At 47.4% G+C, this 25,069-nt stretch overlaps 1 long non-coding RNA gene across 1 annotated transcript in view; it reads right to left on the bottom strand.

The window, feature by feature from the left end:
- The window catches only part of LOC129385431 (uncharacterized), a 50,892-nt gene extending 28,608 nt beyond the window's left edge, over positions 1-22,284 (bottom strand). Inside the window, exons 1-3 of the long non-coding RNA XR_011895783.1 lie at positions 22,164-22,284; positions 5,313-5,485; positions 876-976 (exon numbers count right to left, since the gene is read on the bottom strand). This is a non-coding gene — a long non-coding RNA (uncharacterized lncRNA). The remainder of the gene's footprint in view (positions 1-875; positions 977-5,312; positions 5,486-22,163) is intronic.
- Positions 22,285-25,069: the final 2,785 nt, after the last annotated feature.

Raw genomic sequence — 25,069 nt, 5'->3', positions numbered from 1 at the left:
AGCGCAAACGTTGCCAGTATGGATAAATTTAGAATAGGTATTCTTGGTATTGTTATACGCCCTCATGCACCCCAGTCCACTCTACAATGCATAAGTACTTGAAAGTTCGTAATAAATATAAATAAATAAATAAATAAATAAATAAATAAATAAATAAATAAATAAATAAATGAAGTACAACGATGTCTAGGTTTGGCTGGTTACTCTGCGCGAGCGAAAGAAGTGAGGGCAGAGAAGAGAATCAGAGGAGAAGAGTGAAAAAGGAATTGCATATAAAATTCACTGATCAAGTAGGTTTTCGCAATACCATGCTGCAGAGGTGATCCACGTTGTAACAGCAATAACAAGGGCGATTTGCAATGGCCTGACGCAAAATAACTATCACCAAGCGTAAAGAAGCAGTCGAACTGAAAAAGCAGGAACGGCGCGGTATATGCTCGTGCTGGATGTGTCTTCCTGCAATTCTCCTCGAATATATGGCACTGATATAAAACTAAAGCGACATTTGGCAAAGACATAATCAGGAAAACAACAAGCGCAACAATCAGTAGGTGCCGTGTTCTTGCAAGCCTTGATTTGCTTTTAATATTGCTGTACATATTCCACGATTGCACAATATCCTGAAGACTTTCTTTTTTCACGGTTGGGACGCACTAACCTGTGTGCCGACCCACAAATACTGCGTGTATTAGTGTTGCAATGAACTTGTAACAGAATTTTAGGGAAATGAAGCTTATCAGCATTGTTATTAAAGTTTTGAACAATAATATTACAAGTTTTCAAATTAAACACTTTTCGCGCATGGAAGCGCCACTGAGAGCAGCATATAGTGTGAGTAAACCGAGTGGCGTGTACGGTAGCGTATGTTGTCTCACCTGCAGTAATGGGCTCCATGGTCATAGACAGGCCTGCACCTGCTCCCGAATCATTGGAAAACGTGACTGAATATCTTGCGTCATGCGTGAAAGGGAACCAGCTGGGAGAGAGGCGAAGGATCGTCAAGTGTGAGGCAAACACATAATAGTAATGACAAGACATTTCACGCATTACGCGATTGAAAAAAAAAATTCTACGTCATTGTTTGAGATTGATTTAGCTGAATCACGAGCGACTCGGCAGAAATAAAACGCACAGGAAATATTTTAGGTGACAAGAACATGCATTACCGGCAAACTTGTCTCTTTATTATTGCCAAAAATTTCTTCAACTCTGTATTTCGTGAATGTGGCCATGGGACATGTTAGGCGGTTTTCAGCGTAACTGATCATAATAAAGCTTAGTATTAAGTACGAACGTTTCTGGCTCCAATTTCTTGACCCTTGCTCAAACGTACATGGTCGGCTTCCCTGACGCAGAAACTCTCTTCATATCTGCAATCCTTGGTTAGGTCTTTTCTTCAGAGACGGGACGTCATAGACGCTTTAAACAACAAAAAACATCGCCGCCCAAGTACTCCGTACAGATGGTTAAGCAGCGAAGCTGAAAGATGCAGCCCCAGAGTTCATCACTGGGTTAATCCCGACGGTTCATTAAACGACAAATTCGTAGGCTGCCTGATCCTCGATACGCAGTTGCTGTTCACACTCGGCTGCAGGAGCCTGGTTTTGTGCTCGGACTGCAGCATCGGCACGGCGTAGACGAGCTCGTTCCCGCTTCTGCTCGCAGCGTTGCTGGTCGAAAGCCGCCTGCTACTCAGGAGTACGTATGACACGTGGCCTACCGATCTCGGAGCCCCAGAGAAACTGCTGCGCGCGCGCTCGGCTGTGGAGGAGAGCGACGACGTCACTACTGGCGCAGCCAATCGCGCGCCTCTCTTTCTCTCTTTTCTTCGCGCGTACGCATGCGGTAGCGCCGGAGGAGTCTTTGGCGTACAGGCGACAGACGGACGAATCGGCTAGCCATATACAGCTACGCTGTAAAATCATCGAGGCGTTCTCTTCAGAGTATGTACAGGCAGGTACTTATAGGTGACCATATTATCTGACATGTTAAACTCGGCAGAGCGGAATGTGCAAGCCACCTCCCCTGCGTCCTCAATACGAGTGACAGGTGGGGCGTCCTTTGAAATCTCGGTCGCTCTTTCCGAAACAGCTCACAACGAATGGCAAGACGCCAATCAACCGACTGGGTTACTGGGATCGTCACATGCGCAAAATAATTTTTCTCTCTCCGCATTATCCAGAGGGAAGAGGAGGAGGAAATAAGGAGAAAAGGCAGGTATGTCAACAAGAAATGCGTCTGGTTGGTTACCCTACTCTGGAGGATGGGAAAGAGGAGATATGAAAATAAGATAGAAAAAGGGAGGGGAGGAGTAGGAAAGGCTCAGTGAGCTCACACACGTACGCAGAGGGCCTGAGCGAGTGAAAGACGCTCACATAGGCCAGTCGCCGCATCGTCCAGAACAAAGCAAGAAAAATAAAGGAGCATGAAAGACAGCTGCCTAAAATGTTGCCACTCGTGCATGTCATTTACGCAACTTTCGAGTACTTCCGGTATACCCGCGCAATAACATTCTCCGAAACTTGCAGAGGCAAAGTGGCAACAGGCGCTGGACAATCTGAATGCAGGGACCCATTAAGGTAACTAGCGTAGAGACACGCGTTGCTCCAACTGACGTAACCAGCACAGACTGATGTATCACGCACAATGACAGTTAATGTGTTACAATAACGGTGCATTTTACAGCTCGCTTTCCGGCGTTCAAGAGCGCCCTCGTGGGGTGGTCTACATTCGGCTGGTCGAAATCGAGTGCTCGGAACACATTCGCCTGGTTCGTTTAGAGGACCCGCCGTGGTTGCTTAGTGGCTATGGTGTTGGGCTGCTAAGCACGAGGTCGCGGGATTGAATCCCGGCCACGGCGGCCGCATTGCGATGGGGGCGAAATTCGAAAACACCCGTGTACTTTGATTTACGTGCACGTTGAAGAACCTCAGGTGGTCAAAATTATTCCGGAGTCCCCCACTATGGCGTGCCTCATAATCACACCGTGGTTTTGGCACGTAAAACACCATAATTGTTTTTCTTTCTTTGTTCAGAGCAGCGCGCTCCATTTCAGAGCGTTCGGTGGCGCTGCGACCTCGTAACCTGGGAGCGCGGCCGAGATGCGACTGGAACTCGATCATGTGACCATTCCCATTGCTTCAGGAACATTTAGCCCATTTAACGGGGCGGCCTTCCTCTGGCTCCATTATCGGGAGGGAAACCCAGTGTTGCGCACCAAGTTGGGGTGTTGTAGAAACTGTACGTACCTGGCACCAAGTGTCATGCCGTATTGAGCGGAGGTCCTTTTGCTGCTAAGCGCGAGACGGCGAGCGCTTCCGCTTCCGGGGCAAAGCTACGCTTAGCCGCTCGACCTCCCATAGCAGTTACCTTCAAGAGGGCTCAGAAGTGAATACGCCAGAAAAAGAAAGAAAACTCGGAGGTTGAGTATGAAGAAGGTGTATATTTCTTATGTGGCTCCCATGTGGCGCATAAGAAAGCAGAAGGTAAAAGCGGTAAAAAAAATTGTTCTTGACTGTGGTAGCAAAATATAGGGATGAGGGAGAAAACCATAAAGGTTAGAAATTTACTCTATGCGTCCGTGAATTCAGAAATGGCAGCATGTCCTGGGGAAGCAATCATTGCGGCTTTGATCGTACCTTTGCATGCATTGCCTCTTTTTGGTAGTTGCAGCCACTTGCTACGACCGAGAGGAGAGCGCTTTTAAGGAACCGAATGTTCCTGCTATGTTTCGCTTTGTGTTATAAGCTTGTATTACGCAGGCACAGTTGATTGTCTGTACACGCACGTAATGTGAACTAATGCACTTTATCTTAGGGCACAAGAATTCGGAAAAATGAAGAATTTTAGTTTTATATCATGCAAACACTTGCTCCCGACATAATGAATGTGAGCTGTACCATTTCCTACAGAGTACTCACAACTGCGAACAACCTTTATCATCAGCATAGCCATATTTACAAAACAAGTGCTCTCCTATGTTCAGATTCTGTCTTTAAAGGGCCCCTCACCAGGTTTGGCCAATTTTGACAAACAAGCGTAGCGTATGTCCGACGCCCTGACAATCGTATCTTCAAAGTGTTAAGATGCTGTGCGCCGCAAAAACTGCTGAACTTTCAAAGCAAACACTGCGTTCCTTCATTATGTAGGCTCACAGACAAAGATCCCGGCCACATGCGCGCATTCCTCTTCGCAATGCGAGCCTCCTCACTCGCCATGACTAATAATCCTATTCGGAAGGCGCAACGTCAAAAGGAAAGAGGCAGGGCTTACACCGCGGTCCGTTCAGTGGCTCCGATGTAGGAGAGAGCAGGAAGGAGCATTGCTTGGAAACGCGCTACTACAGGCAGAGAGAGAGAGTGCCTTCGTTGGTCGTGACATTCGCGTCCTGGCGGCATGGTAACGGGGCAGTTAATTTCTTCTATCTCATCCGATAACGAACAGATTTCAAAACTTGTTTTGGAAGAACACTTCTTAGACAGCGCTCTACAACTTCCACTGTGTAAGCGAAATTCGCAATGCGGCCGGATGAGGTGCCCTTTAAGTAAACTTAAAGCGCTAGAAAGCTTAACAACAAATATACTGTTATTCGCGGAATAAACGCTTCGTTTTCAACAATTTCATGAATGCACTCTCATAATCACCGGGATACAATCTGTTTCTATCTATCTATCTTTGCATAAGAAATGTCCTATACGTAAAACTGAAAGTTCACAGGGAGTCTGTGTTGAAATTATCATGAAGCTTTTTTTTTCAAACCAGATGCAGAGTCGATGATGCGTGGCAGTATCAGGCATTTAATTATCCATTATTTACTTTCCTGCTCTCTTACAATGCAACTACCATTTGTGCAGTACGTATTTTCTTTCTGGGTTTAGAAGTGCCACGTTGTGACCTTGTCTAAAAAACAGTTCACGTGAACAGCTATGATACACGACCTCACTTCTGTTAGCACCATTACTGCTGTCGCAGACAAGTTCCAAACACATTCTCATATTTTTTTTATTGCCTGATTTCTACGTCTTCTCCTGTACGGCTGTTGACTGTTCTCGAGATTTTCGAAAACATTTGTAACATGTCCATTCAGAAGTTTTTTGCGGCAGTTTCCCAGTAAGTTTGGAAATGTAATTGCTTTAGAGCAATGCGGCAGTTTGTATCCCTTGTCGTCATAAGTGCATTGCTCGAGCTTGAATAAAAATATCGTTCAACAAAATGTAATCGCGTGTGGACAAATTTATATATTCTAAAGTTTACCGCATTTACAAGCAAGGGTACAATTTTTTTAGCTTTCTAAATGTTGTAAAGATACTCACTCACAACCGCCCAGTCTGTATTTCCGTAAAAACGTGTATTTAGAAGTAGTTCCTGCAGATGCGATATTGCTGGTTGCTTCTGTAGTTTCTATGCACACTTTGGTTTTGCCGTCACTTACGGTGTCATTGTAGCTACGTTTGAGCATCCAGTATGGCTGCTGTTTTCTCATTGCCTGGAAAATGTCATGCCGTGAAGTACATTTGAATTGAGCAGGATACTAAGCTCTAGCGTAATTAATTGCGGTTGCTCAAAGAATATGTGCAAATAATATTTTGCCTTCACTCCTTGAATTTACACTAAATAGCACATTTTCAAAATTCACAGTAATGCGGACACACCAGCCGCTTCCGCCATCTCAAAGGGGGACAGTTTGTGGGGCGGCGGTATGTTCTGCAGCGGGACCATCGTCGCCGTGTGGCAACGCAAGGCTTTAATGTCCAACAACTGCCTCTCTATCACCCAGTGAATAATGAATAGCGAATTTCGCTGTACTGCCACGAATCAACAAAGCTAAGCCGCCGCAGTTTTGCACCGTTTGGTATTCGTCCTGACGACCTTCCCAGGGCACGTGCTACTTTGAAACTGAAACCTAAGCAGAGCCTCTCTTTGCGGCAACGCGCACTTCTAACCTAACCAAATCGCCCTGAAAATTTGCTGTTTAAGTATATAAATTCTTATGTGTTTGCAGTGCTAAAACTGCCATTTGATTACGAGGCGCATCATAGCGAAGGGCTCTGCATGAACTTTCAGCACCTCAGCTTTTTTAATGCGCACCCAATACGCGATACATTAGAGTTGTTGCATTCCGGCCCGATAGAAATTTGGCGACCATGGCCGGTATCGAACCTGCGGCCTAGAGCTCGACAGCACCACGCCATAGCCACTGAGCTACCAGGGCTGGTAAACCTGGAAAATTTATCAGCCGCTGTGAGTGTTTCACGTCAAGCCTTTAGGACTACGTTACCATCCAATACAACGCATCACATTTGTTGCTTCCACCGGATGTTGTGCCACATGGTAAAAATTTAAGGTCCTGTAGCAGTGATCCTTGCGAATCTGATAATACTCGCCAGGAGCGCAACTAATCACCACCGTGCATGGTTTCTCTTGTCGCGTTAGATTCTCACTTCGAGTGAGCGACTTAGAATAGCGCAGTTAGGTCACACGCGCGTATCCTGTGAAATAAGAGGACAAACATGACCACCAAGTGTAATGTCGAGACTAGGTGTCCTAAACGTAAAACTATTCCAATATTTTTTTATTCTAATCTCCTGACGTCAAATTTGTGCAACCGCCGACGCAAGCATCGGGCGGTGACCAGCAGGGTTGTCTATACAAACCAACCAACGCTCTCCTCGTTTATAGGCGGTCGCTTTTGTTTCTTTTAAAAGCGAATAACATTGTCTACAGTGAGTGGCTTGTCTTATCTAATTGATTGACAAGAGGCGAGGAGCCCGCTCAAGTGGAGAGGGATTCGATGGGACCGAGCCAGCGCACTGAAAATCCATAACCGGATGAAGAGGGTGGTGCAGGCGTCCGCAATTTGTCCGTTTTCCCTTACTTAGCTTGCGGCGGCTGGTCGAAAATCGCGGCCGTATGCAACAGAAGGTTAACAATGCCCATAAAAAGAACCCTCAGCAAAGAAAAATTGGCTGAGCGAGGTCGTATCATCATCATTCATCATCAGCCTGGTTATGCCCACTGCAGGGCAAAGGCCTCTCCCATACTTCTCCAACTAGCCCGGTCATGTACTAATTGTGGCCATGTTGTCCCTGCAAACTTCTTAATCTCTTCCGCCCACCCAACTTTCTGCCGCCCTCTGCTACGCTTCCCTTCCATTGGAATCCATTCCGTAACTCTTAATGACCATCGGTTATCTTCCCTCCTCATTACGTGTCCTGCCCATGCCCATTTCTTTTTCTTGATTTCAACTAAGATATCATTAACTCGCGTTGGTTCTCTCACCCAATCTGCTCTTTTCTTATCCCTTAACGTTACACCTATCACTCTTCTTTCCATAGCTCGTTGCGTCGTCCTCAATTTAAGTAGAACCCTTTTCGTAAGCCTCCAGGTTTCTGCCCCGTACGTGAGTACTGGTAAGATACAGCTGTTGTAAACTTTTCTCTTAAGGGGCAATGGCAACCTGCTGTTCATGATCTGAGAATGCCTGCCAAACGCGCCCCAGCCCATTCTAATTCTTCTGATTATTTCAGTCTCATGATCCGGATTCGCAGTCACTACCTGTCCTAAGTAGATGTATTCCCTTACCACTTCCAGTGCCTCACTACCTATCGTAAACTGCTGTTCTCTTCCGAGACTGTTAAACATTACTTTAGTTTTCTGCAAATTAATCTTTAGACCCACCCTTCGGCTTTGCCTCTCCAGGTCCGTGAGCATTCATTGCAGCTGGTCCCCTGAGTTACTAAGCAAGGCAATATCATCAGCGAATCGCAAGTTACTAAGGTATTCTCCATTAACTCTTATCCCCAATTCTTCCCAATCCAGGTCTCTGAATACCTCCTGTAAACACGCTGTGAATAGCATTGGAGAGATCGTATCTCCCTGTCTGACGCGTTTCTTTATTGGGATTTTGTTGCTTTCTTTATGGAGGACTACAGTGGCAGTGGAGCCGCTATAGATATCTTTCAGTATTTTTGCAGTATTTTTACATAGGTCGTAAACGTACCGAAACTGCTCGACAACGTTACGTGGCCACGCAGGAGGTTTTATTGTACACAAATAAACCCATGCTCTCTGACAGGTGCGAGTAACCAGTGCCTTAGCGATCGGCACGAGCCATCTTTTATTCCTTTCGGAACGAGACAGCCTGCGGCTGTTCAGAGAAATATTCAGTTTTGTTTGGCATATTAGTGCACCTTTAACGCGTACACGCCCCATTGCCGGGGTGAGTTTCCACGGTTTTGTCACGTCGCGTGACAGGCTGGTGAAATGGCTACAGCCCGAAAACTTTTGACCAATAGCCGAGGGCTAATGGCGAAAAGGCGTCGAATTAGAAATAACTATTCTTGTTTTTGTTCACTTCAAGCATGCATTATCAGAATGTGCAAGCCACATCAGATGTGGAGCTATCGCGGTTTTCGTGACGTCGCGTGACTGGCAGGCGAAGTGGGGATGGCCCACACAAGTTTTTGACCAATCACGGAGGGCTGATTGCAGAATTGGAATATAAAATTTTGGAATAGCGTTACGTTATAGATTCTTAGTTCCCCGCTTGAGAAGCGTAGTACCGCGCAAGACGGGCTTTGCGACGATGATGGCCACGAGATGGCTCCAGAGTAGCACGCGTCGTCTTCATGCAAACGAATCGCTACATGAATCGCTTCATGAAACAATCGCTCTATCTGCGGCGGCTGCCGTCAAACGTGCCCACGCGTCACCCACACGCTGTCTCTCGAGATCTCCCGATTAGCGAAGCAGTCGCGCCTCACTTCCCTCCGTTTGCAACGTGCCGCACGAGACAGATTGTCCGTGCCAGCCAATATGTCGCGAAATGAAAACATGTATAGAGCTGCGCTCAAATTTCGCGTCAGGGAGCATCGTAATGATTCGTGAATTTTCTTTTTTTACTGCACTCCACTGCTTGCTTAACAGTGATTTGTTACCACCGATGCGATATCACTGGCGGAGCCAGTTTGCGCAGTTGGAACTTCCGGCAGTAACGCACAAAACAGCGGAAGGGAATCCAATGGCTCTAAGCCCTCTGGATTTCTCATAACTTATTATCTGCACCCGAATCCTGGTCACTATAGTCAGAGTCAGTGACTAGACATCCATGGTGACTACTGCATGCAAATATACAGCAAGAAGCTATACGGGTTCTTAGCTGCAACTTAACCCTAAAATATGAAAACGTTGCGAAGGATGCATATAATATTTCGTTAAACAGGTGAATATATTGCAAAGGCTCACCGGGTCGTGTTCTTCCCCTTGATAGCGCAGATAATTTCAGTACAGGGATGTACGTTGTAAATGCGGTGGCCAATTCAATAGTTTGTTGCATGGACTTCGTTTTGAGGTGGAAGTTTAAGCGCGAATCAGCAGTCTGTGCACTGCCAGTATTAGAGGAGGTCAATCGTAATAGAAGAGAACTGAGATGAATGGCAGGCCTACCGAGGAACTATTTATTAAGGAATATTTGATTTCCATAATAGCGAAATCTGTGTTCCGAGAACATTCGAGTATATAAGGAAACCTTTCACTCAGTGTTGAAAGAGCTATCCATCGAAGAAAGTAGATTCTAATCAGTAAAAATCCTAAAGATAAACAACTTAGATACATATCTGTCGGTGGGTTTGCCTTGAGAACAACATCCTTGCATGTGGCCACAACATAAAGGCTGCAAAAGGGAAGAAATCTTAAAACAGTGCCAATCAATGACGGTCCTTTCATAAGTAGTGGCCCTATAACGTGATACTATTCTAATCTGTTTTTATTCCAATCTCCTGACATCAAATTTACGTAATCACCGAACCAAGCACGGAGGGTAACCAGCCGCGTTGTTGGAAAAGCCCAATCAACTGTCCTTCTCATCTATTGGGTGTCACTTTCTTTTGCTTTGAAACCGAATGACATTGCCTACATTGAGCAGTTTCTTGTATCTAACTGGCTGAGAATTGGCGAGGAGTATGCTCAAGCGGAGAGTGTGTGGACGGGGCTGAGCCAGCACAGTGAAAGCAGATAATCGGATGAGGAGGGCCGTGCCGGCGTCTGCGATCGGTCCACTTCCCCTTAGCTTGCGGTGAAAATCGCGGAGGCGTGCAACGGAAGGTTAAAAATGCCGCTAAAATGGATGCTAAGCAAAGTAGAGTTGACATTGCAATGTCGCATACGTGCTGAAAAATTTTGATAACGTTATACGGCCATGCAAAATCTTTTATTATACGCAAATCAATCCACACACCCCGGCAGCTCCAAGTAGCCACTGCCACAGCGAACGGCGAGCAGTCATCTTCTTTTCGGAACGGGGCAGTGCCCGACTATTCAGAAAAACTTTCAATTTTTTTCGGCATGTTTACGCGTCTTTAATGTGTACACGGCACTTTGACGCTGTGAGTTTTCGCGGTCTTGTGACGTCGCGTCAGAGAAATGCAAGGTGGGTGCAGTCCGAAAAAGTTTGACCTATAACAATTGGTCAAACAACGCCTTTTTCACTAATGGCAAGAAAGGCGTCGAATCACAAATTATGATTATTTTTTTCGTTCGGTCTATTCATGTGATTTCACGAAGTCACGTGACAGACAGGTGTTTGGGTGGTAGCTCCAAAATTTTTTGACCAATCTTGGAGGGCTGATTGCAGAATTGGAATAGAAAACTTTGAAATAGCTTTACGTTATAGCGCCCTAGCTCGTTTTTAGAGTAAGGTCGTCAGACTATAGATGAACTATTATACCACCATAGTGACGGTGAAGAACACAGTAACAAAAATTAGGTATCAAAAACTTACTATTTGATGGGCGAACTTGCGCCCTTAATAGCAAGTGACACTCAACGCACGATAGTGGCGAGCACAGTCGCCAATCATCGAAAAACATTCGCGAGGCTACAACCTTCATATGAGGACGGATTACCAGCGAAGATGTTTAAGCTGCATACATGGACTGCGTACTTCATGATATCATACATTTTTTAATACGGTGCCACAGTACGCAGACACAAGCGCCGCCACGGTCACCGCACCTTCCATACATCTACCGCTACGGCTGCTGTAGCCGCACCGGCACCTCCGATGCGCGTGACGTTGTAAGCGCAGAAGCACAGGCCACTTGCACAGGCGCTGTCGCCACACTCTTACCCCGTCTCGTTATTCTTCAAACAGGATTTAAAACAAATAAAGTGAATGAATGTAAGCTCGCTTTGTAGTACTTATATTGTGTATCTCCTACATAGCCAATTCATGTCCTTGTATTTGTACCCAAGATATTAAACTCATTTGTTGAAGCTAGCGGAATGTTTGAAGCCTGCTTCCCCTCCGCCGGTGGTCAGCCCAGCATCGTACAATCTCCGGGATCGGCGCACACATTCCAGTCGCCTATACCGGCGTAAGCCAGCCATGGTAAAGCCCCCCCTGGCAACGCACTTATTGAACCTTCCAGCATTATCACTGGTACTCGCGTAAGGGGGACGTACTCTTGAATATACATCACTATTGGAGTGCCACACACTATGGTTACACAAGGTTCGGCTACAACACGCCGAAGACATGTGATCGACTACAAAAATCAAGTATTTTCTGATATATGCAATTACATGCTTCGCCGAACGATGACGGTCAACATTTATTAGCCGGCGAAAAACGGTCACACGAGAGAGATAAACATGTGCACTTCCAATTCGCTTGAAAGAAAGCAGAAGCGCGCAATGCACAAAGCGCTTTCTCTTTATGCACCCAATATCGATGGTAGAGTGAGAGCGACGTTTTTGGGGCTAGGTAGCAGACAGCAGCAACTCGTCAAAGTGGGTGAATTTGGCTAAGAATTCTAACCGCATTAAAAATTACAGGTCACCAAGGTCTTAAGAAATGCGGTCGTCCAGTGCACTGGCCTCGTTATCGGTATCGCTGTGCCGCCTAAGGAGAGTTCCAGTTGGTGTGCAAACAAATGCACCCAACAATGGGGCACTGGTGCACTCGCACATTACAGCTCCGTTGATGCACCGCGCATGCCTGCCGTCGCGGTGGCTCGATTCCTGCCAATTCGCTGATCATGGCATCCGTAAGCCGACGGTACAAGCAATCTAATGTGACAGTTTCAATTGCCGCAGGCTCTGGCAAATGAGTTGGATCTCTTCTACCACACTATCGATGTCAATGCTTTGCCTCACTGGTGAAACTGCGATTATGTTTTGTGTTTCCTAGCGCTTTAAATATCAAATATCACACTGTAGATAAATTGCTCCGCTCATAGCAACAGACATCGTTCGGGAGGCGATCTGACTGTTCTCTGCATTTTGTGATGCCGTACGTTCATGTGAACATACAGCGTGAGCGAAAGTGTGACACATTGTACCTGCCACCTGTGTCGACTCGTCGTCGCTGAGCCTTGTGAGCTCGAAGCACACAAATCCATCTTAACGCCACGGTTTCGGTGACAAGTGACTTTTGCACTATTTGGTTAAGCTAGGAGCTGCTGTTTAGCCCTGAATTCTGAGATCTCCCTCATTCGTGGGTGCGTATTGCTGAAGCAGTCGCTGTTTCAGCTTATCTCATCATCTTATAAAAATGTTCATCGATAACTTTTTTAAGTAGCATGACAATCGAGTGACACTGGTTTCTTGCGCAGCACTTTCGGTTCACCTCTTGAGACGACCGGGGTCGAAATTCATGATATTCTTTAATTAATGGAAAACGTTTGCCTGGCATAGGCTGAACATCTGCCTAGCAGAACGGATGTGACGTCATTCCTTCCTCTCTCGCTTCGCCTCTCCCGATGCTCACCTGCTCGCTCGCTTGCTTGCTCGCAACAGCTGCGCGCGCGCGCTCGTTATATCCTCTGACGTCAGCACCGGAAAGGCTGGGGAACGTGCGCTTCGTGGCCCGCGCACTAGGGGGCTACGCCCCACCAGGTGGCGTGCCCAGCGCTTCCTCCTCGCCCTCCCTCGTTTCTTGCCCGCATATGGTGCCAGGTAAAAGATGTTCGCTCGCCTAACCTAAGGAACACCAACGTCGAGGTGCGAGTGCCACTAAAAGACACCTAAGTCAAAGATTAGGGTCGCTAACAAATTTTTGTTTTGTTATTTCGTGAGTTCTGCCCTCTTGCAGATATACAACGATACAACACTAACCTTTTGTCCTCAACCTCTTTGTGCAGAATATAAGGAACCTTGAGACGCAACGAAAAGCAAGCAACCTGAAGTATCCTTCCGAAACTTCGCTGGAAACAAAACTAATCATTCAACGAATTATGTCGTTGGAGATGACTCCACGGAAAATGATATTTTAATAGAAAGGCTAGAAATCGCGTTTATTATATCCAAGACTTGTTTACGCCGTATTAAACTGTGGTGGGCCGATTTATTGATTCTCATTTTGGATATTTGAGGCTTTGACCTGCGACAACGTGCGACTTTCCGAATATTCTGCAGAATCATGAATTACATTCATGTCGTTTTCGGCGGTGAGTTACGGGATAATTAAATTTGCAATTTGCCCGCCGTGGTTGCTCAGTGGCTATGGTGTTGGGTTGCTGAGCACGAGGTCGCGGGATCGAATCCCGGCCACGGCGGCCGCTATTCGATGGGGGCGAAATGCGAAAACACCTGCGTACTTAGATTTAGGTGCACGTTAAAGAACCCCAGGTGGTCGAAATTTCCGGAGTCCTCCACTACGGCGTGCCTCGTAATCAGAAAGTGGTTTTGGCACGTAAAACCCCATAATTTCATAAATTTGCAATTTAGCAATGGCCTTACATTGGTCAAAGTTTATTTCGCCTTTGTAGTTTATCTCCTTCAGGCGGCGTGTGCACTATAGCGCACGACAAGACAATGTACTGAAACCGAAAGCACTCATAAAATGATATTTCAAACGTGTAGCACACAGTTTTAAAGACTACTGGTTCGTACCTGTGTTGCAAGTTTGAATAACTTTTGTAATGTGGGAGAGAAGACGAGTTGGGATGCGCAGGATTGGGTATTTGCTCTTGGTGTCAGTGTGTCCTCACATGGTGGGATAGCCCCATTCCTTGATTTTCAGTGTAAAATTTTACACGAGGCATATTTTGATGTTGCTCGGCAGGTGCTTTGCAAGTATCCTAGAAATGAAATATTGAATGTTCTCTCATCCGACATTTCTGCAGAGAATTGTCGCGTGCAGTCCAGATTCTGCGTACTTGGTGAAGCATTTAAAATTGTTTTGTTGTGTAGCAGTACGCTTTTTATGATCTGCGGCATGCAACTAATGTGGTGGAACAAACATTTCAATGGATAAAGTTAGTTGCCAACATGAGGAACCAACTTGGCGCTGTTAAGCGCAAAATAAAGCGTTACATGTTGCAACACCTCTAACGAAGGTGACTTCATTCCTTATATGCTCTACAAACACTGAAGAATTGAATTAATGTCATGCCGCCGGCAGCGTCTTGTGGTGAAAGCGCAAGGGCCTCTAGCAGTGGTGTGATTTCATACGTAAATAGCGAATGTATAGAAATTTCTATTTGATCTTTATTCAACCTAGCAGTATGACGATTTAAAACAGCACACATTGCATAAGAAAGTGCTGCTTTTCCTGAGCGTATGCTGGATTATATATATATATATATATATATATATATATATATATATAATCCAGCATACGCTCAGGAAAAGCAGCACTTTCTTATGCACTGTGTGCTGTTTATATATGTATATATATACATATATATATATATATATATATATATATATATATATATACATATATATATATATATACATATATATACATACATATATATATATATTGTAAGCACTATTAACGTACTTCGTCGTTTTCATTTGTACATAGCCATCATCATCTTCACTGTTCTTCGACTTCTTCGCGCGTGAGCTGGGGGCGTTGCCTTTGGTGGAATAAACAGCGCTGGACAACTTGATCGGTCTCGGTATTATAAAGTGGTGGAGGTACGTCAAGATCCCGACGTCCTCTCGCGTTCCCGTCCTCCCTGGAGCTCCGTTCCGGTCGCCGCCTGCACCCAACTACCCCTACAACAATGGAGACTTCCGACCCCGGCCCTTCCGGCGCCTCAAACCCTACCACACAGACGACCCCACCTGCGGCGCCCTCTTGGACTGTGACGAGCCCTCAGCGCGATCCCCCTGTCTTTGCGGGACTCCGCGGTGATGACGTAGACGATTGGATCGACCACTACGACCGCGTGAGTTCTTGTAACAAGTGGAACGACACCCAGAAATTGAGGCACGTCGCCTTCTACTTGACCGGTGTTGCAAAGACGTGGTATTTCAACCACGAATCCGACATCGCGGATTGGTCCACGTTTACCTCGAAGCTGCGGCAAATCTTCGCTTCCTCGTCTGGCCGTGCAGAAGTCGCCAAACAGAAGCTGGGAACGCGCCGCCAACTTCCCCAAGAGTCTTACACCTCATACATAGAGGATGTCTTGGCTCTGTGCCGCCGTGCGAATCCTAGCATGACGGAAGCCGAACGCGTTCGCCACATCTTAAAAGGCATTGGGCCTGTCGCGTTCAACGCCTTAATCGTGCAAAATCCGGCTTCTGTCCAAGACATCACTTCAACGTGTCAACGCCTCGACGAGCTGCAGTCTATTCGTCTTCCACATGACAGCAGCGATCCTCAGGTTGCTCATTCTCTAGATCTACGTGCTCTTATCCGCACCATCATCCGCGAGGAGCTTCAACTACAAGACCTAAAGCGTCCCCCTGCTGCCTGCGCACCAACCCCCACCTTCGACTTGCGCGAGGTCGTAAAGCAGGAGTTGACAGCGATGACTACACCCACGACGCATCTTGCTCCGGTAGCGCGCTCCACCCCTACCTACGCGGATGTTGTTTCGCTACCCACCCCTACCGTGACTTCCGTGCCTACTGGCGTTTCCTATGACCATTTGGCTTCGATGGGAACCAGAGCACTTGCTGCGCCATCGTACCCTCAGTGGCGTCCACCTCGTCCGGTTTGTTTTTACTGTGGCATACGCGGCCATATATCTCGCTTCTGCCGCCGGCGCCAGCAGGATGAGAGGCGAGGCTATGCTGAGCACGAAAGAGACCGCACTCGCCGATCAGACGACTACTATCCCGGACCGCACTCATTCCCTCAACAGCGTTCTCCGTCTCCACCAGCTGCTCCCAATCTGCCTCATAGTTCCCGTTCGGCCAGACGTCGTTCTCCATCCCCTTACCGGCGCTCTACATCACCACTTCGTCCCACTTCCCATTTTGTCGACCAGCACTCGGAAAACTAACTGTTGCAGTTTTTGGAGGGGAAACTGCTTCTTATCGGTCTTCAAAAATTCCTCCTGTTCGCCCGGCCAACATGCTTTCTGTGACTGTCGAAGGTGTTCCCGCATCAGCTCTCATCGATACCGGTGCCGCCGTTTCTGTTCTTCGGAGTGATCTGTGTTCCCGGCTCCGTAAAGTAAAAACGCCTTATCTTGGACCTATTTTGCGTGGCGCTAATAATGCATTCATTCACCCTGACGGACAGTGTACTGCTCGTGTTCTCATCGACGGCATACGCCACCACATCGAGTTTATCATCCTTCCAACGTGTATCCATGAACTTATACTTGGTTGGGACTTCCTACATTCTGCTTCAGCCGTCATTTCATGTAGAGAAGAAGTTGTCCACATCACAGATACAGAGCTTGAACCTGTTGAGGACTCTTCACTTTCATGCGTGAACTTGGTCCTCGCTTCAGACTACGTCCTGCGTCCTGGTCACGAAGAAGTTGTAGCCGTAACGTCCAGTCAGATCGCCGACGGAGACGCCCTAGTCGCCCCTTCTTCCCGCTGTACTTCTCGCGGAATTCTCATTGCCACCTGTCTCGTCCGGTTTTCACGCGGCCGCGCCCTTCTGTCTGCTTGCAACACGACCCCAGATCCTGTGATGCTGCCCAAAGGGATGACTGTGGCAACCCTCGCCGACACTCAACCAATCTCTCTAGTCACGCTTTGCCCTTCTTCATCGCCAGCACCAACCTCAGGTTTGGATGATTCTTTCCCTCCTCCAGCCGTTCTTGGTTCTGACCTAACAGCCGCGCAGTCCGAAGCCTTAATGGTGGTCTTGGCAAAACACAAAGCCTGTTTCGATAGCTGTTCCTCTGTGTTGAGCCAAACTCCTGCGGCTACACACCGTATCGAAACCGAAGGTTCCGCTATAATACGACGACGCCCCTATCGTGTATCGCCGTCCGAACGAAAGGTCATTGAACAACAGGTCGCTGACATGCTTGCGACTTTCATCTAGCCCATGGGCGTCTCCCGTGGTCCTGGTAAAGAAGAAAGATGGCTCAGTTCGCTTTTGCGTGGATTATCGAGCGCTCAATAAGATCACACGCAAGGACGTATATCCAATACCTCGAATTGACGACGCTTTGGACACACTACAAGGGGCGGAGTATTTCTCCAGCATTGATCTTCGATCAGGATATTGGCAAATTCCGATGAACGAGACTGACAAAGAAAAGACCGCATTCGCTACACCGGATGGCCTTTATGAATTTAACGTGATGCCTTTTGGCCTTTGCAATGCTCCTGCCACATTTGAGCGCATGATAGACAACGTACTTCGTGGTCTAAAATGGAAGACATGCCTCTGTTATCTGGACGATATTGTCATCTTTTCGTCTGACTTCAGCCAACATCTTCAACGATTAGACGAAGTTCTCAAGTGCCTTGCGAATGCTGGTCTCCAGATCAATACAAAAAAATGCAAATTTGCAACCAAAACAATAAAAGTATTGGGTCACGTCGTCTCAAAAGATGGCATCCAGCCTGACCCCGACAAGATTAGTGCCGTTCTTCAGTTTCCTCGCCCCCAGCAACAGAAAGATCTACGTAGTTTCCTCGGCTTGGCGTCATATTTTCGTAGGTTTATACGCAACTTCGCAGCAATAGCAGCTCCTCTACACAAGCTACTGGTTACCGGTGCCTCTTTCACGTGGACTAGCGACTGCGAGTCGGCTTTTCAAGCTCTTAAGCGGCATCTTACTTCCGGACCAGTGCTTCGCCACTTCGATAATCGTGCCCCCACCATACTCCATACTGACGCAAGCGCACAAGGTATTGGCGCAGTACTTCTGCAACGTAATACAGCATCTAAAGAGCAAGTCATAGCATATGCCAGCCGAACACTTTATCCAGCTGAGCGGAACTACACCATTACAGAGCAAGAGTGCCTGGCTATCGTTTGGTCGATTCAGAAATTTCGCCCATACCTTTACGGCCGCCACTTCACCATCGTCACCGACCATCATGCTCTGTGTTGGCTGTCATCAATGAAAAACATGTCAGGACGCTTAGGACGCTGGATACTCCGCTTGCAGGAATATGACTTCACTATAACGTACAAGTCTGGAAAACACCATCATGATGCAGACGCATTGTCTCGCTGCCCACTCTCACTCTCTCCAGGTAACGCGCCGTCGTCTTCCCAACCACGTCGTTCCGATGCTACGCCTGCCTCTCACCAACTCTCGATAACATCCCTGGACCAAGTTACGCTTTCATCACGCTCTGATTTCGTCTCGCTTCAGCGGGCCGACTCCTACTGTCGAGCTCTCATGGATCGCCTTAGTGGGTTCGCCGAACCGCCCAACAGCCGCTTGCGACGCCAACTTCGACAATTCCGCCTTCAAGGTGGCGTGCTACACCGCTACATTTACCACCCAACAGGTCACCGGTGGGTCCCAGTTCTACCTCGCTGCCTTCGTTTGCGGGTATTAGAGGCACTTCACGACGATGTATCGGCTGGCCACTTAGGCTTCCACAAGACTTACGACCGCATAAAGACCCGCTGCTTCTGGCCTGGCCTATCCTCAACGGTGGCCAAATACATTGCCTCTTGTGCGTCATGTCAGCACCGCAAACGCTCGACATCCCCTCCTGCCGGTTTACTACAACCTCTCACTTGCCCGGACGCACCTTTTGAATTTGTTGGCATTGATTTATATGGTCCCTTGCCGTTGACACCCTCCGGTCACCGTTGGATTGTCACTTCGGTCGACCATTTAACAAGATATGCCGAGACTGCCCCTCTGCGATCCGGCACCGCTTCTGAGGTCGCCGACTTTTTCTTGCGCGCCATCGTCTTGCGCCATGGGGCTCCTCGCGTTCTTCTCAGTGACCGTGGCAAGGCGTTCATTTCACAAGTCCTCGAGGAAGTTCTTCGAGCCACTAATACCGTCCACAAATCTACGTCCACTTATCATCCGCAAACCAATGGCCTTACTGAGCGCTTCCACCGTACGCTGTCTGACATGATTTCCATGTACATCCGTCCTGACCACACTGACTGGGATAAAATTCTTCCTTTTGTGACATTCGCATATAACACTGCTATTCAACGAACTACCGGCTACAGCCCTTTCTTCCTTGTGTATGGACGATCTCCTTCCACCATATTCGACAGAGAACTATTTTTCGCACCTTCTTCGCCTAACGCGTCGCTTCCGGAAGATTTCGCTGCCCGAGTTGCACATTGCCGTCAAATCGCCCGGCAAAGCACAGAAGCTACCCAAGCTGAGCGCAAGCGTTACTGCGACAACAAACGCCGTGACCTACGTTTTCACCCTGGAGACCAAGTCCTGCTTTGGACTCCAGTCCGCACCCCAGGCCTCTGTGAGAAGTTCCTTCCACGCTACATTGGCCCATACACCGTTGTGCAGCAAACATCTGCAGTGAACTATCTCGTTCGCCCAGTACACTCCGTCACTGACCGGCGCCGCCGGAATGCTGAAATTGTTCACGTCTCGCGGATGAAGCCCTTCACTCCCCGTTTAGATAATCTCTAATCTGCGGCCAGGCTGGCCGCTTCCATGACGGGGGGAAGTTAGTGTAAGCACTATTAACGTACTTCGTCGTTTTCATTTGTACATAGCCATCATCATCTTCACTGTTCTTCGACTTCTTCGCGCGTGAGCTGGGGGCGTTGCCTTTGGTGGAATAAACAGCGCTGGACAACTTGATCGGTCTCGGTATTATAATATATATATATATATATATATATATATATATATGTATGTATATATTATGATGGCGGTAAGTCTATTTGAAAGAATAACAGCTACATGTGCTTAACTATGTATGCTTAGATACAGGACAAATCCTTCGCACGCACAAAGCTTCGCGCACCAAGCTCTCTCACATTAGCCCATGATCGCAGACAATCTTTAAACAGTGGCACCTACTTAGGTCGATACCTATTCTGCAATTCCTGCAGGCATTCATATTCGCGCACAGTTTGATGTACAAATGGAGTTCCGTCTTTTGAGCGTGCATAATATTTCATTTGCGGAAGTAATAGCGGGCGGTCGGGTTCAGTGCGCTTTCACCTTCCCTTCTATAAGGGATGATGTCGTTTGGTATGACGTTCCCTGCTGTTGAATTGTTTATGAGTACTTGTGCTCCTCCAAATAGTCCTCTTGTAAGAGGGCCGTCTGTAAAAGGAATGACGCCCAGGAGGTGGTCTTGGCGGTGTTTCTGGTGGTGCCGCCGTTCCTTTGCTGGGCCTTGCTGCTGAGTATGCGCGGATGAATCGATTAAATGTGGGGTTTTACGTGCCAAAACCACTTTCTGATTATGAGGCACGCCGTAGTGGAGGACTCCGGAAATTTCGACCACCAGGGGTTCTTTAACGTGCACCTAAATCTAAGCACACGGGTGTTTTCGCATTTCGCCCCCATCGAAATGCGGCCGCCGTGGCCGGGATTCTATCCCGCGACCTCGTGCTCAGCAGCCCAACACCATAGCCACTGAGCAACCACGGCGGGTGATGAATCGATTAGTTGGTCGTCCCTCGATTGATTCGTGCCTCGCACGCCATGTAGTGGGCCTGCTCATTGTCGTGGTTTCCAGCATGGCGTGGCATCCCCATTAAGGTAGTCTAATAACCTGTCTCCCTTAACTGCACGCCCATGAAAACTTCACGCGGTTGAGGGAGGTGTGGTGCCTTGGAGGTTCCGTTAGGTCACATAGCGCCGAGTAGAGGCTGATATTTTTTGGTCTGTGCAGGCATTTGCAGTTGGCCGCTTTCGTTGGCAGATAGAGTAAGATCGAGTAGATCGGCCGGGATTTGATCCCGCGAGCTCGCGCTAAGCAGCGCAACACTATAGCGCTAAGTCATCAAAACGTTTTCTCAAAGAACGTCGACGGTAGTTTCTGCCGCCATTATCAAACACCGTTACTGACGTCCGCAGTATACTTCGGAAGAGTTTATACGTCCACATTTAATTTCTGCGAAGCAATGGATCTTTTCTCTTAGGCCTAATTCACACAGCCGTCAAACGTTCCACTGCGTCGCCTTCACGTCAAAAAAAAGAAGAAAAGAACAAGAAACGTAATTTGGCATTCTTCTTCTGTAACCCTATAGTTGCGCTCTGCTTTGGCGGTGTGAGCAACGCCGTGCTCTGAGTAGCCAGGTTTGCATTGCGGAAGGACAGCGCCAAGCCCAATACCGCTGGTATCGGCATGCACTTTAGTGGTGGCGATGTGGTTGTGTCGGAGCGGTCCAGACGGAGACGTGAGGAGACGGCGTGAGGTCACGAACGCGGTGTCGCATGCTGGAGAATATGAGCACAGGTCGTGGGCACCACTTGAGAGTCGTCTCAGAGGCGATATAATAGCGACAAAATTACGAGCGTCCGAATGAAGAACAGAGGCCGATGGAGGCTCGGAGTTCTTTGAGTGTCTTAGGTTTTGGAAATTATGCCACAGCGCGACGTTCTGACAGGTCGGGAACGACGTGACCTAGAATCATAGGCTACCGTGCGGCGAAATGGCACTTTTCGAGGTTCAGTTGCAGGCTTGCGTTGCTCAAGCACGTCAACACTTGCCTAAAGTGTAGAAGATGCGTGTTGAAATCGAGCGCACAATGCACGAGCTCCTCTAGCCGTAACTTATTGCAGCGGCCATTTCGTCAGGCGAATGCTCGCCCACAAGGTGATATTTTGAAGCTGGCGCAATAACACACGCTTTCCGTGAAATGCACTCAATAGGAGCACAAGTGCTAGTGATGTTTTACGGAGCAAGGAAACATACTCGCACTCACACAAGCGCACACGCACATGCACAAATCTGCTTAAAGAAATATGTCATTCAAGAAAACCCGTGCGTTAGTATATTTCCAGTACATTAGATTGAGCCCTATTGAAAAGCGAACAAACCTGCATGAACTCCTCTTCTGTTAGCCCCTCAATCCCGCAGCCTAAACTCCCTATGACGAGTAGAAGAAGAGCCGGCATATGAAAAGGCATTTTCCTCCGTGAATCTTTAAACACAGCTTCGAAACTACAGTAACCTGAAAAGCTCGCCTTCTGATGTTGGATTTATACCCGCGAATAGCGTCGGTGATTGTTAAGGTTTCTTCTGGCGTATTTTAAATCAAATGGAATGCTTTACATTCCATTTGAACAATGGTGCAGTTTATCATAATTTCGCATCAAGCTTGACTGCTTGGAAAGGGCCTTTAGTACGAGTTATTGCTTCGCAGTTTCGCTTCCTCTGAACGAAGGGGAGTTAAGATCGCTTGTTTCTTGATGTACCAAACAAAATACAAATCCATCTACTGGGCCTTTGAGCTGCACGACCTCATGACTCCAGTAACTTCACAGGGATAAAGCGCTCAATCATAATGTGAGAGCATTGGGTTAAGGGCAATTGAAACTTCGACATAGAAGAGCATCGTGCTAAAATATCTTAATTTTATTTTTGGGAAACCGTTTGGGAAACCCAGGAAATGTATTCACGCTGGAATACAACGCAGTTTGTTATGAAGGCGTGGTTAAGTAGAGAGGATAATAGCATAATTAAGTATATTAACCTTATCCCTTAGAAACTAGGTGCCGCTTTTGCAATTTTTGAGAGAATTTCATTAAAACGCTATATTCTGCAATAATCTCCCAACAATGGCGGCCTCCTAGCCGAACCACTGTCACAGCGGTCATCACGACACGGTCACCACCGTCATTGCCCTCATGCTATCGTCATCAAGCCCTAGTCATCGTCGCCATGCGAACTGTCTCGCAGTCATTCTATCATTGTCTAGCCCTCGTGATCGCAAACCTGCCCGTGTCACGCACACCATAGGCCGCAACTCCAGGACCCGAGCCCGCTCCAATGTTTTTAGGGGGGGAGGCATAGCCTGCCCCCACTGGCGATGCCGAAGCCTACCCCCTTACCCCCCAAAGTGTCATTACGGGAGTTCTGTCACCAGCACCATTTTAGGTTGCGGAACCACCAAGCATAGTTAAGAGCACATCGGTTTAATTTTCCAACAGTTGACCATCTCCATCGTTTCTAACTCCCCTTCCTGATCTCTTAAGTCACACTCAACTACTCGCTCATGTCTAAAACCAGCGATCATCCAGAAGGAGAAGAAAAGTTTGTCACAGATGTCCCCTCTCCCCTCCCCCCTGCGCAGAAGTGGCTGTGGTCATTTTAAGAGGTGGTGAGACGGAGGTATTGATAATGGGAGCCGGTTTGATCCTTGCATTAGCAACTGTGTCTTCACGCCCAGTGCACAGAACTGTGAAATATGTTCAGAACATTTAACGAAGGGGAAAGAACCGTCGTAGCGGGGCTGAAGAGTACGACGAGGTGTGTCAACACGGACAAAAACGTGTGAAGATCTTTGCAAATTTTTGCAACATCATTGCAAACCTTGCAATGTTTGCAAACCGTTTCTAAAGAAGGGCAGTACTGAAGATCATCATGCACAGCGTAGAGCTGTGACTTCTTGCACAAATAAAAAGAAGAATGCAGTATTTACAGAGCCAACATAGCACTCCTCAACGAGACTCACTAAACTGCCCTGTTGTCACAGTAACGTAAATGAAAGACAAGAGGGATATTGAAGGGTCAGATTTTTGTTTCTCACAACTGCTTCAAACCCCTCGTTAACTAAGCCAAGGAAACAGCAGGTGAAATAAATTCCGTTTAAATAAATGTTTTAATTGGTGTGTAGAGGTGTTAAAGTAAAGGGACATCAATGTGGAAGAGAAAAGAATTTGTACCTGTATGACAATGAACCAAGCTCAGCTGTGCTCTAAATGTCCATGGTATTATTGCGCGGCTTGTAAGGTGCTTGCGAAAGTGCGCGAGGGGCAGCGTGAAATTGAAGAATGCGCGGTTACTGTACGAGTGGCCCATCCTGTCGTTTATTATCTTCCTTAGACACTTTCCATCCTCACTAGTTTAATGTTAACGATGGTATCCCATAGTGTTTGCTGTCAGCCGTTTAGTGTTGGCTTAGACATTGATGGCCTAGGTTGAACGCCTACTTTCTGCGTATGCCTGGGGGGGGGGGATGAAAGTTGACAAGCTTGATTAATGTTTCGCGCCGGTGCGCCCGTTGTCGTCGCGGACAATGGGTCGTTTGTCACTGTACTCAGGAAGGCAGCTATGAACCGTACGCACGATAGCCTTAAACTGAGCATTCTTTCCCTGTATTGTGAAAGAGCTTTTCTGGCGTCACATGGAATTTTCCACTGACACGCCATAAATTCTACGCTTTTAAAGATGATAGGTTCATATACTGAAACGAAATTAAATGCAATGCGTACGAATTCCCCGCAGGGACCTTTGCATTAGCAGTCATGTAGTCGTTGTGGTAACACGGACCCGAGCAGAGGGGTATCGAACCGCGCGTGCCTTCGCCATATTTGGGAGAAATAGGATCCTGGTGGTGCAGACGACGCCGAGTGCTAGTACCTTTAAGATCCAATCATGCTTACGCGTTGGAACGCGTCCGGGCGTGCCGCGCGACGTCGCGTCGCGCCCGACGGAGGAAGAGGGTGCGCACCCAAACGATGCACTCGTTGCCGCGCGTCGCAGTGTTGCTAGGTTGCCATGTTCAAGGCAGCCTAGTCTTCGCTTAACGGCCACGTTAAGCAATGTGTTAAAGATGGCAATAAAACGCTATCAGTTTTAAATTAAAATGAGTTTTTATGCTTTAAAAAAGGTATTGGTTCAGTGGTTCAGTGAGCTGGTGGTGTAGTGAGCTCAAGTGCGACTTAATACGAGTGTTGTGAACCCGGTGAAACCTGATGACTCACTTGCTACGTGCCCTACG

Source organism: Dermacentor andersoni, chromosome 7, assembly GCF_023375885.2.
Source record: "Dermacentor andersoni chromosome 7, qqDerAnde1_hic_scaffold, whole genome shotgun sequence".
NCBI classification, from domain to species: domain Eukaryota; kingdom Metazoa; phylum Arthropoda; class Arachnida; order Ixodida; family Ixodidae; genus Dermacentor; species Dermacentor andersoni.
The sequence above is the reverse complement of the archived record's forward strand: the minus strand, read 5'-3'. Positions and strand labels throughout refer to the sequence as shown.